A 20,156-nucleotide genomic window follows, 5' to 3' on the forward strand; every position below is an offset into this window, starting at 1 on the left:
AGGGGTCGGTTTACCACCGATAAACCCAGGGGAAGTGCCAAATGTGAAACCAGTTGATGTTAGTTCGCACATCGCTTTGAATGCATATCTAGGCGCGGACCCCGAAGGAAATATACAAAGGGAATCTTGATCTAGTGGCCAAAGAACACAAGGAATGGGAGATGGGGGAGTCAGCCTCCAAGTAATATTCGAGATGTTGCAAGCTCAGCAAATCGCCATCGCTTAACTTTAGAGTCAGAATAAAACTCCAAATACAACCGAACCAGAAAACACTCGGCGTACTGAACTAGCGCTAGAAAGGCCCGATGAAAGTGGCTCGGGGACTGACCCTACAATTTTGAAGATGCTCAAAGAGCTAACCAAGAGGATCAAGTCCGAGTAAAAGAAAATTGAATACAATGATAAAAAGGTGGAGACCTATAACTCTCGTGTAGGCCAGATGTCGGGGGCACCTCCAGTTTTGAAAGGTTTAGACGCCAAAAAGTTCATACAAAAACCATTCCCTCAGAGTGCAGCTCCGATGCCTATTCCCAAAAAGTTTTGCATGCCCGATATACCCAAATATAACAGAACAACCGACCCTAATGAGCATATTACTTCATACACTTGCGGAATCAAAGGAAATGATTTGAATGATGATGAGATCGAATCAGTCTTGTTGAAAAAGTTTGGACAAAACATTGTCGAAAGGAGCTATGAGTTGGTATTACAACTTAGCTCCTAACTCTATTGACTCGTTTGCTATGTTAGCAGATGCCTTTGTGAAAGCACATGTCGGGGCCATAAAGGTGGCCACGAGAAAATCGGTTGTCTTCAAAATAAAACAAAGGAACGATGAGATGTTACAGGAATTCGTGTCCAGGTTTCAGATGGAAATAATAGAATTACCATCGGTCTCTGATGATTGGGCAGTACGAGCTTTCATGCAGGGTTTGAATGAAAGAAGCTCAATTGCATCTCAACAATTAAAGCGAAATTTGATCGAGTATATAGCTGTGACATGGTCGGATGTGCACAGCCGTTACAAATCAAAAGTTAGGGTCGAGGACGACCAACTAGAGCCCCACGGGTTCAGTTCATCCTAATAGATTTATGGCCAAGCCCTCGAGGGATACGGACAGGGAATCAAGATCAAACAGGGAATGGTATCATCCATATGTCAATCGAAAGAACAATGGTCCAGGTCGGAACGCTCCTCGGAATGATCGAAGAAACGATCGAGGTCAATGTTCTCGGGGACTCGTAAGTAAAAGCGGATTCGATAAGCATGTTGATCCTGCAGAGGAACCTCAATTATCAGAGTAAAACTTCAGCATAGATACATCAAGGATTGTGTTAGCTATTGGAAGAATCAAAGACACCAAGTGGCCCAGGCCTATAAAAACTGATCCTTATCAAAGGAACCTGAACTTGATGTGCAAGTATCATGGCACACATGATCATAGAATAGAAGATTGCAAGTAGCTAAGAGAGGAGGTGGCTCGGTTGTTCAACGAGGGCTACCTTCGAGAATTTCTAAGTGATCGAGCTAACAATCACTTTAGGGAAAGGGATGCAAGGAAAACTGAGCAGGAAGAACTGCAACATGCAATCCACATGATCATTGGCGGGGTGATGTCCCTCAATGACCTGTATTTAAATGCACCAAGGTGTCAATCACGAGGGAAAAACGGACTCAGAGCTATGTGCCGAAGGACGTCTTATCATTCTGTGACGAGGAAGCAGAAGGCATATCCCTGCCTTACAACGATGCCTCGGTAATCTCCATCCTTTTAAATATATATAATAATAATAATAATAATAATAATAATAATAATAATAATAATAATACTACTAATAATAATAATAATAATAATTTAACCAATATAAATATAACCCAAAATCCTAAAGTCAAAAGAAGAATAATTGTAATGGATACGAAAAAAAAAGAAGGTTGTGTGCTCTTATAGTCCCAAATTGAGTTTTTTTTTTTTCGATTCCCAAATCGGGTAAACGCCGTGTGTATTTCATAACAGGTTACTAAAAGTCACTACTTCTCCCGCCATAATATTTTTCAAGAGTTTTAAAACTTCAAATGAAATACTTTTCATTTCAATTTCTTCTTAAAGCATTAAAACCGTATTTACCTCGAAAATACGAGTAACAATTAAATTTGATTTGTTGTTTTAAAGATATGTGATTTAGTTCAATACCAATTAATAATCAAGAAATATGAAGTAGGAATGAAAGAGACAAGTGAATCAAACCAATGTTACTCAGCAGCAGTGACCTCGAGCTTAGTGACCTCGAGATAGGCTTAGAACAGTAAGAACAATTAAGTAAGAAAAGAAAAATAAGAACAGTAGAGCTAAAGGATAATTCTAATGAACCGTAGGCAATAAGTAGAGAGTATATTCTCTGCTCAATGATTAGATAATGTTACAAATGATTGGGTCCCTTTTATATAATAGGGGAACCCTAAATAAGGTATATTTCTATTTACAGTAAGGAATATTCTTGGTACAATTGTCTAACCACCTAGTATGAAATTGTACAATCCTATTCCGAGATTTGCGCCACAAACTTGGGAACATGGCAGGAATCTAGCTCATTCTGATACAAATCCATAACGGTACTATTTCGAGGTCAAGCATACTCAGCTTCGGTACTCCTCGTACTCCTGTCTCCGATCTTCGCATTCTAACTTTGATCTCGAGTCTGGCCCATCGGTTCGAACTCTACCTCGCCCGGACTCGAGCTTAGGATGGACCCTCGAGCCTATAAGTCGGAGGCATACGATTTTGACCGAGTACAGATAGTCCTCGCGTTTCTTGGAGTAGGTCGATAAGAAACGATTTGATCTTCGATGCTCGATGCCTCGATCCTGATGCCAATCTCGTGACGTTAGCAGTTGAGGTGACTGAAAGGGTGTTTTTTGTGCGGTTCCCAAAGTCACTAATTCGAGGCGACTGACGGTCGGCTATTTGGCTTCCCCAATATGCTTAAGCGACTTCTATAAATAGATTAACTTCACAACTTTGCAAACTTTATTCTCACATTGTTCTCAGAATCTCATTAGCCCTTTCAACTTTCCTGAATGCTCCCTTCTCTTCTATTTGCTCCTACTTTATCATCAACCTTCTTTATTTTCTTGAATTTCTGCTTCACAATGGCTAAGACATCTAAATCGGTTCCCCAAAAAGAAAAAGCTTCTTCATCTTCTCGACTGGCCAAAAGTAAAACGGTAGTGCCACCTCGTATTGAGGAGTGTATTCCCCCGCCTTGTGAAATAACATCCGATTTCAAGATCGAAAAACTTGTATCGACACCTAGGGTTGTGCACGGATCGGATCGGATCGGATTTAGCATATTTCGGATTCGAATTTCGGATTTCGGATTCTAGAAAATGCAATCTGAATCCGATCCGAATTATATCGGATCGGATTTTAAAGTTTGGATCGGATCGGATATCGGATCGTATTATTATGCCTCAAAGTTAAACTAATATGTATATTTTCTTTATAAAAGAGGCAATACATTAAGAAAAATTCATGTTTATGCAATTATGAGAGTACTATGGTGCCAATATAGCTAAATCTAGCAATTGTAAAGGTAATAACTTGGAGGTTGATGTAAATTAAAGTGTAGTATTTATACATGTCCTAATAATTTCGGATTTCGGATTGGATTAGATTAAAATATACCAATCTGAAATCTGATCCGAAATCCGAAATTTTAATAAACATAATCCGAAATCCGATCATTCCGAAATTCGAAATTCAAAATTGAATGGATCGGTTCGGATTTCGGATATCCGATCCGAATGAACAGCCCTATCGACACCAAGCCGATGTGAGCCCATGTCTCGATACGTCTGTTTGATAACTGAGGATGAGCTCGAACAGGTAAAGAAGGACTGTAACTGGGAGAACAAAGAAGTAGTGATCCCTTCCCCTGGAGAGGAGATCACTACACACAAAGCGGGGTACTTGAGCATGTATACCTACCCATTCACGTTGGGCCCTGCAAATCCAGTGCTAGGTCCCATAGATCTAGTTATTCTCGACTTCTGCCAATGATTCCAAGTGACGTTTGGCCAGATCTACCCTTCATTCTGGCGAATCGTTCATCTGATTCGATTCTTCTCGAGCCAGGTCGAGGGGATGCATTTCACCCTCGACCATCTAATCAGGTTGTACAGTCCTCGATTTTACCGAGGTGGCTTGATAAAACTGCAATGCTAATCCTCGAAATCTCTCTTCTCCAACATCTATGAGGACAAAGATTATGGAGGGATGAGACTGTTTGTCCGATTCAGGACCTCTGACCTAATCCCTGCCGAGAGGATGTCATTCCCCGAGGAATGGAACATGAAACGTAAATACATAGTAACTTTATAACTTGATAACCTTTTTCTTCCATGATTTTATCTTTTTCTCGATCTAACCCCTTTCCGATGGTGCAACTGTTGCTTGGTTTCCTGAAGCAGTTCCAGACCTCGAAGGTTGGGTCCAAAAACTGGCCTCCGCTACCTCATACTCGGAGTGCTACTGGTGTGACCTGGCTAAGGGCAAATGGGAGGCTAAAAACCATGGTGAGTTTTTTTTATCTGTTTACTTGTGTTTCTCAGCGAAATGCTTACTTTGTTTATATGCAGGCCTCGAAAATGCCATTTCTATGCGGTCGCCCCCGGCTGGCAAAGAAGAAATCCCAAAGCCTCCCAAAGAGAAGAAGAGAAAGAGATAGGGTTTTCATCTTCATTTCCCCCACTGTCAGATCCACTGGCCAAATCCTCGTCATTAGAAAGAAAAATGGCGGCCTCTTCTTCCAAAGTCCTAGCCTTTTTAATATCGGCCAAGAGATCGAAGCTGCAAGCATGCACATCCTCGAGGGTTTATCTCCGGGACTATCGCCTAGCATGGTCAAGTTTACTTGATAACTTAACTTCGGCCGCAGAAGAGATCTCCTTTGCCCGGGCATTAGCTGCTTCAGCGTCGGCTCGGTACGAAGATATAATTGCCTTAGCATCAGATTTGGCCTTGGCCAGCTCAGCAGCGAACTTGGCTTTAAGCTCCTCGATTTCGCGGCCTCGAGCCAGGCTCTCCTCCTTCATACTTCGAAGCTGACATTCGAGTGAAGCCAGCTGCTCCCAAAGAGTTTCTTTCTCAGAGGCAAGACTGTCCATGCCTTGCCTCCACCCCAGGGTCTCGGCCACCTTCATCTTGAGCTCCTCTCGAAGATGCTCCACCAGCTCCCCCTTTTGTTGAAACTGCAAAGGAAAAGCGTTAGAAGACCGATTGGGCAAATCCATAACAAATATTCAGAGGGAATATTACCTTTTAAGTAAGCTCGATTTGTTCTTGACAAGCCTTTGCCAATTCGGCTCGAAGGACGCTGATTTCCTCCTCGTTCTTGACATAGAGGGTTTTGAGACCGTCCCTCTCTTTTGAGATCTTCCCAAGCTCGGCCTCACATAGATCAAGATTAGCTCAAAACTTGGAGAATGCCTTTTTATGGAGCATCACAGCCTTCACAAAAAGGGGAAAGGTTAGACTCAGAACAACAAGGTCAAAGCGCATGCGTAATTTTAAAAGGACAGAAAACTCATTTGTTTGAAGAGTCGACGAGCCTCATCGAAGATGAAAGAAGCATCTGGATCGGGGCCTAATTTGATGTGCTTATCTTTAAATATGTAATTGAAGATTTGACATGCCTTAGTGTGTCGAACGAGTAGCCCTCCTTACTTTCAGATTTGACCAACTCATTAACCTCAGATGGTTTTGAGCGCAGGGCATGAGTAAGCCTTTCCTCAAACAATCTTCGTTGCATGTACTTTTGTAGACTGATCCTCTTCAAGCTTAGCTGAGTCGATTGGACCACCGTAGTCCACTATGGATATGGGATCCCGCCCTTTCCCGTCACGATCCAATTTATCTTAAGCCGTGATGGCACATAACTTAATGCGCTAGATGAACTAACATACAACGCTGCAGTAAACACAAAACAATATTGATATTAAGTCTCACATAGTATCATATATAGAAGAGAAAATTGTTTATCTGTAAAATGGTACAATTAAATTTGTACGTGGTTTATAAACAAGTAATTGATTTGATCCTAAAGTGATAAATAAATTAAACAAAAATATAAAACTTAGCCTTGAAATTGAGATAAAACAGCAGAAATCTTGGTTCCAGGAGCAGAGCTTCCGGAGGCAGTAATAACAATATGAATAAGCAAGTAAAATGTATAGAATATTGTGTATGCTTGCTAGAAAATTCGTGTCCTTTACAATGGTTGGGGAGCTCACTATTTATAGCTGCACCTAGGAGAACAAGGTCCTAGGATCAAACCCCTCTTAAATGAAAACTATGAGGGTCATTGAAGAATGTGTCATGGTAGGCAGTGAATGCCATGTTCCCTGTAACGGACTGTGTACTTAATGTTATAGAATATTCTTCATTAAATACTACCAGGTGACACGCGTTTAATTCGCCTTTATGAATACCATTCTCTTCGAGATCGTTGTCTTCGGACCCGAATGTCTTCTGTCTTCGGCTCCACATGTCGCTTTCTCATGTGATCATTAAATATGAACACATTTTACCCTATACAGATAGCCCCCTGCTTTTCAGTGGCATAACATTGTGTCACCGGAAAGTTGGTAGAGATACCCTTTTTGGCGGGAAATTCTCTGACCCCCTCTGAAAAGTTTCTGATGGTTGATTAGACGCACATCTCTCCGCATTTAATGCCCCGAACACGCGTCATCCCACAATTCAATACCACTTTTGCCGGTTATCGAGGTAATTATGACCACGATTTTAGCCGTCTATTCCTTTAGTTATACGCATCAAACTTCTTCATTTACACTTCATAATTTTACAAACTTTCTCAAACTCTCTTTGCTCAACTCGTATTCGTCTTCAACTTTCTCTAACCTTCTTCTTCAAAGAAAACTCTTTTCTCCTTTCTAATAATAATGACTTCTTCTTCCAGAAACCCTAGTTCCTTAAAGAACAAAGGTAAAGCAGATGATGATGCTCCTCGTATGGTGAGCACCATTATTGTAAGAAGTCTTGTCACAACTAGGGACTTCGAAGAGAAATATCCTTTCTCTAACCCTCGCACGTGGGTTGTTGGTATGTATTCTTCTTCCATTCGTCCTTCCAGCATTCTTGTTCTTTTTCCTTTTTATTCCGTTTGTTGGCATTAGACAAAAAATAAATCTAATTGGCAATTAAAACGCAGAAGAAATATGTCACTCAATTTGAAACGAAAGTAGTAGTAAGCTTACGCTGAATTGATTGATTTTTGAGGTCTGATTTTCGACATTCTAAAAAGGGAAATAATACAGCTTAGTTGTAATGTAGGAAATATTGGGTCCATCCATAAGGGGTGCTCTAAGGCCCAATAGGGTTATTAACTAACCCTAATATTCCCTATATAAGTACACTTAGCGTGTGCACTAAAACATGACACTGAACAGTATTTTTCCTACGCTGTCTCTATCTCACAATTAAATTAGGGTTTAGATTGTGAAATTGGGGGTTGATCCAATACACCGTGACAACCACCGCCGACCAGTAATTCCAGCCGCGGTTCAATCCGTTTTCGCTTCCGCTTCACAAAGAACAAGTAAGTTCTCGTTTTACGATTTATGCGCTATCTAATGTGTTTAGATTATCGCGTGTTCCTTTATTGGTATCCGAGCCATAAGTTGGTTTTCTGGTCCGGATACATATATAGAATAGTTCTAATTAAATTTATATGTAAATCTAGAACATCATATACATGTAATTTTTTTTACTGTGCAATTGACACAGTTCATATGTTTAACAACTTTTTTATCAATAGAAATAAGTTTTCAGATCTGTTAAATAAATATCTATAAAAAAATTTGTTAGTTGATTTTTGTGTGAATCAATTGCGTTTTTTTGTATGTGTCTCACTGAATTGTAAATCACATTTAGACAGTGATTGAAACATTTTGAATTGATATTAAATCAATATTCAATATGTTTGAAAACAATCTGGAATTTTAGTAAATCATTTTTTTTAAACTGATTCGTTTTTTTTGGTATTATATATATATACTAGTATTTACAAACGTGCGTTGCACGTTAATAATGACACATGATGGTTTAAATATTTATATATATGAAGGAACAATAAAATTTAATTAATGAGAGAAATTTTATATATAATACTATAACAATCATCTAAATACCGAAAAATATTGTTACATTAGCATAATACATGAATTCAAAATGAAAGGACATCATCAGAACTCACATAAATGATCAATTTTAGTCATGTTAAGTAGATAAATATGTATTGTTGTTTACAGCATGGGCGAAACCACACTTTGCTTAGGGTGATCAATTGACCACCCTTTGTCGGAAAATTACATTGCGTATATAGGTAAAATATTAAGTTTTGGAAATAAATAACATATATTGAACACCTTTTGTTATAATTTTTTTTACTTATTTCAAGTTTGAACACTCTTGAGAAAATTTCTAGCTTCGCCACTGGTTTACAGGTATCTAATGTGATGGTATCTTTCCGAATACTTCTTTATAGACGGTATTTTTTTTATATGTTTCCTTCTAATGCTTGGTTACTCTGCCATAACCAGAACTTTTGTTGTCGGTATTGATATCTCTCTTGAAAGTGCAACATATAGTTATTCGTGTAAGAAAATATATTGTGATAAATATAGTATAATATTTAGGATGTTTGTCCTTATACTTTATTTATTATACCTACAAAACATAAACATACTAAAAATTATTTTCTGACAAATTTAAAAGAATATTCTTTAGTTTCGAAAAACGAAAGTTGAATGCGGGGATAAATACATACTTAGAAGCACATTGACCAGTATCATAAGTTCTGCATGTATGATATTATTGTCAAATCTTTTATATACTATACGTATACCATTACATAAGCTATTCAGTGGATCTAAGTTTGCAGTAGCATAACATGCATATTTTTCTTCAAAATCAAGCTATATGCAATAGAAAATCAATTTTAACTTAGTCTATTATATATATGGTGACACTAACATGCGTAAGAAATAATGAACTTGACAACAAACATATACGGTAGAAGACCATTTGATGTTAAAGTATTTAAGTATTCTTCTTGGTAGTATTCTTCTGTTGAGTCAAAACTGAAAAATATTTTATTTTTACCATAAAACTTAGCAATCAATCTTTTATTTAGTTGATCAACATATTCATTTCTGCTAACTAAGATAACTCTTTAATTTCTATCATGTAATTTTCACAAATTGCATTTTAATCTAATGATTAATATATTTTTCTTAAATGCACTACTATTACCATTGGGATTGATAATCAAGTGTTCTAGAAGAATCAAATCATTTTTTATTGGATGCTTTTCTTCGTTTTCAACACGAAGCAAGAAGTCACTGAATGTTTGATCTATTCTTACTTTTATATTTCTTGTCATTTGAATATATTTTATTTGAGGTCATAAGTATAATTTTGGCAAGCTAGATTTTACAGTTTCTGCTTTGGTCAATATTGGAACTACTGATCGTACGTGACAGAAATCACCTCCCAAACTATTACTTTTCCACCAAACGGTTCATCGATATCCAATATATCTATAAAACTCAGGGCGATTGTTTCGATTGTTTGACGCGTAGCCAAAAACGCTTCATCCCATATTATCACTTTTGCTTTCTTTATAGTTTAGCACTATTGCTCTGCTTTGATATATTTGTGATGGTCATTTCAGTCATTTGAAAAGGTATATCAAATCTAAAGTGAGTTGTACGACCTCATAATAAAATCGTTGCTGACACACCACTTGTTCTTATTGCTAACAATGACATGCCTCTTGATCTCACATTTGCAAGTAATGCATGACATAAGAATAGTATTTTGATTCCGCTGGGGGCATATACAAAGGATAATCCCGCTATACCAGGTCGACTTTTTATAATATAGTCTCGAAAGCTTATTCTTGTTTAGGATTTAGCTTTGATTGTGCTTCCTCAAACACTTGTATGGACTTCTTAATATTATACTAATCTTTTTTACTTTGTGATCTATTTTTTTAGTCTCTAACACTCTTTTTATGGAAAAAATTTATGTACCATAAGATTTTTTTTTAACTTGAAAAATAATTTTACTCATATGATGAATTTAAAAAATAATTTAATTGGATTCTCTTGCTAAATAATTAAGTGAAAGATTTGATTATTTGGCTTTAACATAAAGTATAATTTATTTCTGTTGATTTAGATTCTTAATATTAGTTCATCTCATGTCTTAATATTTAACCGTAATTATAATTTATCCACCATAAATTTTATTTTCAAAGAATAAAAAAGATCGATCTAACATTTCACTTTTAGATCTTTATGTTTGCAAAATCATTAGTTGTATTGACTCTTACCAACCTATTTCTTTCTTTTCTCACACATTTATAGTCTTAAATTTTTTTTTAGTTGTTCATTAATAATTAGGTATATTTTTCTTATATTACATGAAAAATTAACAATAAAATAAATTATTTGAGTAGGAAATCAGTTCAAATATAATATAATAATATATTATCTTGGGGATTTTTTTCTCAAGTTTAACGCTTTATGCAGTCCGTTTAGCATTACTTTTATATTGATATTGAATATTATAGAATGATAATGTATTACAAATATGGAGGATTCTTACGAATTTGATTTTATTAAAACTTCCTACACATGTTTAATAAAAATTCATTAGACAAGATTGTATTAATTTTAAAATATTAAATATTAAAAAAATTAATATAGAAGTTATTGTGGTCCAATAAAATAATTTATTACAACTATATATGTCCTTTCACCGTGAGTTCTTCTGCTTAATATTTTAGGGTTATTTTGCTCTATCAATATTATATTCGTGGTTTTATGATAATATAGGTTCTCCTATTTCTAAATGGTTTGGGACAATATAATACGTTTTTAAATTAAATTGGTAAAAAGAATTTTTAAGAAGTATATCCTAAAAGTAATAGGACTACATGGCTAAAAATATGTTCATATCCCGAAATTAATTATACTAATACAAATTTAAAATGTTACTAAAGGTATACTTTTATAATAATATAGAAGATAGATAGACAGATATAGATAGATAGACAGATATAGATAGATAGACATGATATAGATATAGATAGATACATATATCTATTTTTAAGAAAAATTTAAATTTTAACCAATTTTCTATTGAGTCTTTTTGTCAAAATTGTTCCATGCCTGCAACTTGCTTTTCAATTTCCAAAGCCTATCAGATAAGATCCGTTAATTTGAAGCCAACTATAACTTGAGACTAATATGAATACGCATCATAGAGATTAATCATGTCATGACAATAAAAGTAAAAGATAAACTAAGAAAGAAAAACGTATAAGAAAATTTAGGGACTTTATGCAAAATATATTTTATCAAGCAAAAAAGGAAAAAGAAACACAATCGAGAATAAGTAAGAAAAGTTTGGTGCCACGCTCTGGGGCGGATGTAGCGTATACTTGACGGGTTCAATTGAACACATAACTTTCAACGCGGAGTAAAAATTTATATCTAAAAATTTATTAAAATTACAAAAATAGTAGATATGAACCTATAATTTTAAAATATAATGCGTTCAATATTAAAAATTTTAAAACATTGAACCCATAGAATTTAAATCTTGGATCCGTTAACGTTGAATTAGAATAATCCTTATTGTGATTTGGTACTTATTTGATTCTTTTGTGTTTGCTGAATTGTTTGTGAAAAAAATGTGACCTTGGCCAAAAGCGAGAATAAACTTCCCAAACTTGAAAAAAGCAGTAAGAAAGTATATGTTTGTGAAACCTAATTATTACGATAATCACAATGAATGCAAATACTTCTTTGGCAGTATTTGATTGTATATCTAATGCCTGAAAATAATTATACTATTATTTTACTATTTGGATAATAATTATACAATTAGGATTCTTAACGTGAAGTATTATGTCCTAAAACTAATAGGATTACAAGGTTAATGTCTAGAATTCCAATTATATCCTTTTATTGTGAGTTATTATGCTTAATATTAAAATGTTATTTTTTGTAATCCAACATTTTATTTATGCTTTTATAATATATATATATATATATATATATATATATATATATATATTAATAAATAAAGAAGAAGGGAGTATCGGTTTCTCTTGTTACAATTTCTTCCAACAAAACTGTCCCGTTGCCTGAGTTTTACGCCATGCTTGGTGGCTGCCTTCCCAGCGACCCAGCCGTTTTTGGGTATAGCCATGGCCGAAAATGGAGCTTGGTGCTCCAATGCTGTTGACAGCGACTCATAAGAGAAGGAAGAAGAGAAATACAGTTTTTTCCTTCCTAAATCAAATAACAAAAAAATATATATATATGGAGCTTGGTGCTCCAAGGCTATGGGAAAAGAAGAGAATTAGAAATATTCAACTAATAGGAAGGCTACTCCTAACTTTGCAAGAGGAGCATCTTCCTAAAACCCTACCCCTTTAATACTTATAATTTTTATTAAAAAAAATATTTTTTAAAGGAAGTAAGGCCCAGAAGTGCGGGTCATTTGCATCTATACCCGTTTTTGTGTCACGTTTTAACTTGTGTCCGCTTTGCAAAAACAATTGTAAGCGTACCCGCTTTTTCGCATAACTTCAGCATATGGGGCTGAAGTAGCAAAGACAATCACGCAAAACTTCAGCATTCTAGTAGTCGGGCCTGAAGTTCAGCTCTAGAGCTGAAGTTTTTTATTTTTTAACTGGCAAACTTCAGCTCTAGAGCTGAAGTTTTTTATTTTTTAACTGGCAAACTTCAGCTCTAGAGCTGAAGTTTTTGTTTGTAACTAGCGAATTTCAGCTCTAGAGCTGAAGTTTTTGTTTTGTAACTGGTGAACTTCAGCTCTAGAGCTGAAGCACCACAATTAGCAGTGATTTTTTTAAGAAAAATAGTGTACATCTTCTCAACTCAAACACGAATAAACATACAAAAACTCCAAAATTTTACAGCTCATCCTATTGGTAACTTAAACTTTTTTCTAAGACTAATTTGTTGTAAATTTGGAGCAGAAGTACAACTGCCGAACTGTTCAATTAAAAAAAATTGACCTTATAACTAAAACAGCGTTGCTTCTGGAGATAAATACTAGTTTGTTTTGTAACTTGAAGAAGAAAACGGAGGAGGAGAAGGAGGAGGAGAAAGGGGACTGAAATTATTTAAAAAGTGGGTACAAGTTAAAAGTTTTTTAAAAAATGGGTATAAGTTAAATGGGGGCGACCAAATAGGGCTCCCCGTACAATTTTTAACTTGTAACTGAAGTTTGCCAGTTACAAAAACTTCGCCAGTTACAAAAACAAAAACTTCAGCTCTAGAGATGAAGTTCGCCAGTTACAAAATAAAAACTTCGCTAGTTACAAAAACAAAAACTTCAGCTCTTCAGTTACAAAAACAAAAACTTCAGCTCTAGAGCTGAAGTTCGCCAGTTAAAAAATAAAAAACTTCAGCTCTAGAGCTGAACTTCAGGCCCGGCTACTAGAATGGTGAAGTTTTGCGTGATTGTCTTTGCTACTTCAGCCCCGTATGCTAAAGTTATGCGAAAAAACGGGTACGCTTGCAATTTTTTTTGCAAAGCGGGCACAAGTTAAAACGTGACAAAAAAGCGGGTATAGATGCAAATGCCCCATGTTTTAGTGGTTATTAGCTAGTTGTAGCTACCATTTACTATATTACTTCTTATAGCTATGTTTTCAGGTTTTTTAGAGTGTATTCAGTGTATTTAAGCTAGTGTATTCATGAATACAGTAGTATTTCCAGGAGTGAAACAGGGAATTACAGCTAGACAAATTTTGTATTCGAGTGTATTCGACTGTATTCATAGCGTGAAACATGGGATTACAGCTAGACAGAATATTGTATTCGATTGTATTCGACTGTATACACGACGTGAAATAGGGGATTGCACTGTTTTTCAACGGAAAGTGAATCAATTAACATAATAGACTCCTAATATAACTCAACAAACTCAATTATAACACACAAATTTTATATTTTCAGTTATAAAAAAGATTCTCAATTGAAAAACACCCCAAAACGAAGCAATCTTCAGAGAAATTATATAATACATCTGAATACATAAATTATATTAATTAAAAAAACGTATGAATACATTCATGGCATATAGCGAGACAGTGAATACAATGAAATACATAGAATACAGCGGGATACATTGAAATACAATGAAAAAAGGACAATGAATATAATGAAATACATAAAAATACAACGTGATACATTGAAATATATTAATAGAAAATTTAAGTTGCTCAGCCCCAAACTCCATCATCTTTGTTCAAGAACAAACCCTAATCTCGATTCCCAAATGCAAAATAACGTTGCAAACACTGATACCGAAATTAATAACAATAATAATAGTTATAATAGTAACGGCGTTAGTGATGATGGAACACTTGTGAGTGGTGGTCAGCGAGAAAAGATTGTTACTGGCTCTGAAAAGCCCCTTCTTGCTGACCCAAATGAGAAAACCGTAGAAAAATCCATTGGTGAAGAGCAGCCCAAAGATTATGCAAAAATTTCGATGCTGAAGTCAGTGAAGCCTATGTGTCAAAAAAGTTGAGGTTTGGGGGGGGGGGGAGGGTGAAGGGGTTACGTTGAGTGAGGATTCTGGCGGAGTTGGTGGTTCTGTTGCGTCGCCGGCTGGAAGCACAGATTTTCTGTTTGGTTCCGAGAAAGGAATGGTAGAAAGAAAGACAGCGTATTTTATGGCTTAAGGGTAAGAGGTGACCATAAATAGATATTTGGCTATAAAAATTAAAAGGTAGTTATGGAATATAATTTTTTAAAGTGGTATTTATTTAAAATAAATAAGATATCAAACTTTGCTATAGGAGGTAACTAATTCCTTAAAATAAATTGGTTTATTAATTTGTAGGTCTTGGGCTAAAGGTCCACTTCAAATTGGCCTTAATTTTTTATTTTTTATTTTGCTAGCAGATTGAAGTTGGGCTAAAGGCCCAATTTTAAAGATTGCTTTGTCATTTTATTTGGGCTCATGGTTTAATTGAAATACAAAATAATTTTTTTAATAAATTCCAGATTATTAAAATAGTCATATGGACTTAATTTTCAGAATATAAATTTAGTATTTATATTTTTTATGAAATCTATAATTATTTTATTATCCCAATTACAGGAAATGTTAATTAGTTTCACATTAAACTTGTTTGTTAATTTGTTTAATATGCTTGGAATGTTAATTATTTTTAACATTACTCTTGCTAATTAGTTTAACACATGCTTTATGTTAATTTATTTAGCATGAAATCAATATTAATTAGTTTAATATTAACAATACTTGTTAATTTATTTAACATGTATAATATGTTAATTAGTTTAACATTAAAGTAAATTTTATGTGAATTTGTATAGCATGTAATGAATGTTAATTAGTTTGACATTAATTTTATTTGTATGCTAATATAAGTTATTAATTAACTTGTGATTCACATGGGATTATAAAATCATGCAAGATGATTATGTTGTCTTAAACATGATTAAGACACTTAGCTAGATAATTGAATAGGTCAATTTTCATAATATTTTAATTCTTGGATGATGATTGGGAACATAGTGAACTTTCGACTCCATAATTAATATATGTATTTATTAACTTAATCAATTGATGCTTAGTGTCATAATATGTATGTATGTAGAACATCATGCCTTACGTTTTTTTTTACATGAGCCTCATTTTATTTTTTATTTTATTAAAGAATGACTACTGCTTCGAAAAACATTGTTGCTGAGCTCAACAAAGGGTTGAAACTCAATGGAGACAATTATGAAACCTGGAGCTTGAAAGTCCAGTATGTGCTAGAGGAGCAAGAGGCTCTGGAGGCCATCAACAATGTCATGAATGAGCCTGAGGAAGGCAACACTGCTCAGCATAGGCGTGAGCGTAAAGCCTATGATAGTTGGAAGAAAAAGAACTCTATTGCTCGCATTACATTGTTGAGCACCTTAGATGATGACATTCTAAGGGAGTTTAAGGATCACCAAAGAGCTATGGATCTTTGGAATGTTTTGAGGAAAAGGTTTGGTACATGTTCCACTACAAGGCTGAGATCCTTAACGATAAAATTTGACTCATATAAGAAATGCCCAAAACATTCAATGAAAACACATCTGAGGCAAATGACAAATATGATCGGGGAGTTGAAAGATGCTGGTCATGTGTTAACTGATGAACAACAAATCCAAGCTGTCATACGCTTTTTACCTAGTTCTTGGGATCATATGAAAATGCATTTGACCCATAATGAGCGAACCATAACTCTGGAAGATGTCGGGAGACACATTGAGTTAGAGGAGGAACGATTTGAGGCTGCAAAGCCAATAGTTGAGTTGCACATGGCAACAACCTCCAAAACCAAGAGTGATTCAAAGAAAGGAACTCGGGAAAGAAGAGAGGGTCATCTCAAGTTCAGCCTGCTAAAAGAGCAAAGACTGAAAAAGGAAAGAACGGACGTCCCAAACGTGTGAAAGTTGCTAAAGTGAAATGTTATAACTGTGACAAGAAGGGTCACTATGCTAGAGATTGCTCTAAGCCTCCTGGAAAGGTATTTCACGATGCTCGAATTAGTGAACTTTGTGTTTCTAATTCTATTTTTCTAACTGAATCTAATCCTTCGTGGATTGTAGACTCAGGAGCAATGGATCACATAGCCTGGGAACGCAGTGCTTTTGTTGAATTTCGGCGAGTTCTACGTGGAGCAAAGTGGATATATGTAGGCAACAACAATAAAGTTGCTGTTGAAGGGATCGGTACATGCAAGTTAGTCCTGCATGGTGGTCAAGACCTAATACTACACGATGTTCTCTTTGCACCAACAATTTGCCAGAATGTTATTTCAGTTTCAGTTTTGCTTAAGCTAGGATTTGACTTGTTTTGTCATGGCAATTCTGCCAAGTTGACTTTTGGTTCAACTTTATTTGGTTTTGGTCATGTGACCGGAAGTTTAATTATTATGGATTTGGATTATGATTCATTTAATAATAATGCTAGTTTTTCTATGTTTGTTTCTTCACATAAATATGATAGTGATGTAAACATATGGCATGCTAGACTTGGTCATATTAGCCAACAAAGAATGCAAAGGTTAGCAAAACAAGGTTTGCTTTCCAGCATTGAACATGTGGAATTGTCCACTTGTGAAAATTGTCTAGCTAGAAAATCTGCAAGAAATTTTTTTGATCAAGCGACTAGAGTCGAATATCCTTTGCAATTAGTCCATTCGGACATCTGTGGGCCTATGAATGTTAGGGCTAGGCATGGAGCAAGTTATTTCATCACATTTATTGATGACTTTACCCGTTTCAGTTATGTCTATTTGATTTCCCACAAATCAGAAGCAATAAGTTGCTTCAAAAGCTATATGAGCTTAGTGGAAAATCAATTAGACAAGAAGATAAAAGCTCTTCGAACTGATCGTGGTCGTGAATATTTATCAACTCAATTTAATAATTTATGTGATGAAAAGGGAATAGTTCATCAGTTGACTATCCCAAATACTCCACAACAAAATGGTGTTGCGGAGAGAAGAAACAGAGGTTAGGTCAATGATGGCACAAGCTAACCTCCCAATTAGTTACTAGGGTGATGCGTTGCTTACTGCCACCTTTGTACTTAACTGAGTACCTACAACATCAGTTATTACCACTCCATATGAGTTATGGACTGGAAGACAACCCGACCTAAGTGTATTAAGACCTTGGGCTTGTGTTTCCTATACACATGATTCCTCTCACAAATATGGCAAATTGGGCCCGAGGGGAAAGAAGAGTATTTTTATAAGATACTCTGAAACCTCAAAAGGTTATGTGTTTATAGGTCAGCAAGACAGTGGGAGTGTAACTGAGTTTGAATCACGGGATGTCACGTTCTTAGAGGATGAGTTCCCTAAGAAGGGAGAGGTAGGTCAAGACCTAACCTTATTTGAGATAATGGATCAAGAAGTACAAGGATCACTTAATCCGAGTGGGAGAATTTTAGCAGATGATAAATTAGTTTCTCATCAACGACCTCCTTCATCATCAGATGCGAATGAGAGTAATCCTTTTACTTTTAGTGGAAGTGACCAAATGGATCTTGTTCCAAGTGGGAGCGAGATGGTCACAGATCTTGTTCCAAGTGGGAGCAAGATGAATGATCTTGATCCGAGTGGGATTAATTTTTTTATCCAAATGGGAACAATGATGAATCACAAGTAAGACGTGGTTCTCATAAAAAGATTCCCCGCTGACAATTTGATGTTGAAGGCGAAGAACTATTTATGATGCTCCTACAAGAAGAAAACGAGCCTAAAAATATAAAAGAGGCTCTCTCATGCCCTTCTAAGGATAAATGGACAAAAGTAAAGGAAGATAAATTGGAGTCTGTGAGAGTTAACAAAGTTTGGGAACTAGTTGACCTCCCTGAAGGACACAAAGCAATTGGGAGCAAATGGATTCTCAAAATTACGCTCAAGGTTGATGGCACAGTTGAGAAATATAAGGCTCGACTGGTGGAGAAAGGGTATACACAACAGAACGGAATAGACTACGAAGAGACTTTCTTGCCTGCTATATGATTTTCCTCGGTTCGCCTGGTTCTAGCTATTGTTGCAAGCCTGGATATTGAATTACATAAGATGGATGTAAAGGTTGCCTTTCTCAATGGAGAACTAGATGAAGAAATCTATATAGAACAACCTGAGTGTTTCATTGAAAAAGGCCACGAACAAAAGGTTTGTATACTTTTGAAGTCTATTTATGCCCTCAAACAATCTTCAAGGCAGTGGTATATACGCTTTCAAAATGTTCTTGTTTCCAATGGTTTTACCATGATGGATGAAGACCATTGAGTTTATACCAAGAGATCAAGAAACAAGCTTGTGATTTTAACATTGTATGTAGATGACATACTTATAGCTGGAAATGATAAGGAGTTTATAACCGAGATAAAGTCATGGTTATCATTCCAATTTGAGATAAAAGATATGGGTGAAGCTGCATATATTCTTGGAGTTAAGATTTCAAGAGATCGTCCAAAGAAACTATTGTATCTCTCACAAGAGAATTACATTAGAAAAGTTCTTGAACGATTTAATATGCAAAATAGTAGCCCAGTTGAAACTCCTATCAGTAAAGGCCATACCTTAGGAAGTCAGATGTGTCCTAAGGCTCCTGAAGAGACAAAAAGAATGAGTCGAGTTCCTTATAGGAGCGCAGTCGGAAGTCTAATGTATGCTATGGTGTGCACTAGACCTGATATCTGTCAAGCAATTGGCTTGGTAAGTAGATATCAAACACACTCAGGTTTAGCACATTGGCAAGCAGTAAAGAGGATCATGAGATATCTGAAGGGAACTATTGATTATGCCCTTTGTTATCAAGGCGACAAGGATCTGCGATTAGTTGGATACAGTGATGCTGATCATGGAGGAGATCTAGATGAGAGGAAATCTACCTCGGGATATATTTTTCTATTCAGTGATGGCGCCATATCATGGAGTAGTAAGAAACAATCATGTGTATCACTATCTACGATGGAAGCCAAATACGTGGCTCTCATATCAGCAACACAAGGAGCCGTTTGGTTGAAAAAGTTCTTGGATTACTTGTTGGATATTGCTGAAAATACTGAACCAGTATTAGTCTACTGTGACAGTGAGGCTGCAATATCCTCCACCAAGTACCTAAAGTTTTATTGTAAAACCAAACATATAGATATCAAGTATAACTATACGAGAGACATGGTTAGACACAAGGCAGTGAATGTGAAGTATGTGTCTACAAAAGATATGTTAGCAGATCCATTGACCAAGCCTTTGTCTAGAGATGCATTTGTGAGACACACTAGGTCTCAAGGCTTGCGTAAACTCTGAGATACTTTATTTTGCTATTTATTTTCCCGAGTTCACAAACTGATGTTCTTTGATTATCAATAAAGTTGATTTATATACATACATATTTTAATCGTTGAATGTTATGTGCATTCTTTATTTTTTTGATAAGTATGTCGGGTAACAAGAGGTTGGCCTTCTCACACAGGCAACCGTCTCCTTATCTTAGTGAC

The 20,156-nt window shown here is 35.7% G+C and overlaps 1 long non-coding RNA gene across 1 annotated transcript; it reads left to right on the top strand.

Moving 5' to 3' along the window:
• The first annotated feature begins 14,690 nt into the window (after positions 1 to 14,690).
• LOC104241402 (uncharacterized) lies at positions 14,691 to 17,051 on the top strand. Its single transcript, XR_011402394.1, has 3 exons — positions 14,691 to 14,813; positions 15,814 to 16,659; positions 16,742 to 17,051. It is a non-coding gene; the product is annotated as an uncharacterized lncRNA (long non-coding RNA).
• Positions 17,052 to 20,156: the final 3,105 nt, after the last annotated feature.

The sequence above is a fragment of the Nicotiana sylvestris genome, chromosome 9 (genome assembly GCF_000393655.2).
Source record: "Nicotiana sylvestris chromosome 9, ASM39365v2, whole genome shotgun sequence".
In the NCBI taxonomy this organism is placed as follows: domain Eukaryota; kingdom Viridiplantae; phylum Streptophyta; class Magnoliopsida; order Solanales; family Solanaceae; genus Nicotiana; species Nicotiana sylvestris.